Source organism: Sinocyclocheilus grahami, unplaced genomic scaffold (assembly GCF_001515645.1).
Source record: "Sinocyclocheilus grahami isolate Dianchi unplaced genomic scaffold, SAMN03320097.WGS_v1.1 scaffold1266.1, whole genome shotgun sequence".
Lineage (NCBI taxonomy): Eukaryota > Metazoa > Chordata > Actinopteri > Cypriniformes > Cyprinidae > Sinocyclocheilus > Sinocyclocheilus grahami.
Genome location: NW_015506445.1, coordinates 1 through 1,490, shown reverse-complemented (window position 1 = coordinate 1,490; position 1,490 = coordinate 1).

The following is a 1,490-nucleotide window of genomic DNA, read 5'->3' as shown; positions in this document are numbered from 1 at the left end:
AAAAAAAAAACAGATAAGATCACGTACAAGTCACATTTTATTGTTACATACAAAAATGATTTTAAAATACTGGTAAATAAAATGAAATGTTAAAAAACATAATTAGTAGCCTAAATATTATCTTAACCAAACGAACGAATTACATTAAATTAGAATGGATAATTGTCTGCGACCTAAACTACCACAATTGTTTTAGGAATTTAGTTTTGCCAGCGCAAATAGCAGCATAAATATGACATGGGGATTCACACATTGTCAAATTATGACACACCTGCAGAACCTCTGTGAACACAGAAAAACAGAATAAAAGTATACACCAAATTAAACAAAACTACACACATATCTCACTTAAACAATTTACACTTTACAGTCTTGAATTACTTTCAACTGTTTGCCCATAAAGGACGGAGTATATTTTGTTTCCAGTATTATAAGGAAAAACTAAATCCAAATGATCGCGCCGGCACCTCATATCCTCTCAAACAGCATACAGAAGTACAAAGCCTTCCTCACAGACGGTGACTCTGCTGAGGTGCTGTGTTTGCAGTTGTACGGGACCAGATTGTCATATTTTTTCAGATATCCCCTCTTTTTGTCTCAAGTGGATTATTCTAGCAAGATATTAGTGAAGAAATCACACATTTGTAAGAAGTACACTGATAGTCTACTTGGCAAATAAGAGTTTTACGTTCTTGCATAATTTGCTGTTGAGTTTGGGAGGGCAGATTTTAGTATTATATGCACATTTGTTCATTGAATTGCTCTGAAAATGTAATGTAAATGTTATCATGATCTGTTATGTTCTGCAATGTTTAGCTTTTGAATAGCAATTCTATAAACATTTTAAAATAGGAATTAAGAGGATTTAAGAGGAATTTTAGTGTAAAATTATTAATTTAGGTCTATGCACCGACGACGGAACTAAATGACAACAAAGTAATTTATATTTCCTGAATTTTCTATAAATATGTTTTCTTTTATTTACAGGGAGATGTTTTGGATCAAATGTAATAATTTGAATGTAGTTTTTTTTATTCTGTATAAAATTAAATGAATGATTTCAGAAAAAGTTTGTGTGCTTTATTAGACAGAATAAATGAAAATAACATTATGTAGAAGTAATTAGTTTTAATATTTCACAACTGATTTAGCCTCATACACTGTTAATTATAATAACTAGCTGAAATAACTCTTACGAATAAAACATAAGTATATACATTGGGATTCACACGTTCTCAAATTATGAGACACCTGCAGCGCCACTGTGAATGCAGAAAAACAGAATAAAATGATACACAAAATTAAACAAAACTACACGCATCTCAATTTACAGTCTTGAATAATGTCTTAATGTCAAAGACTTGAGACTTGACTTGGACCTCAGAGGCTTGTGAACATGTCTGCTTGTTTTGGGAAACATGCTGTAGAGATTAAGTAAGGCTGAAGATACACAGGGCAACTTTTTGAGCAATTTTGCCGGGCAACTTTTT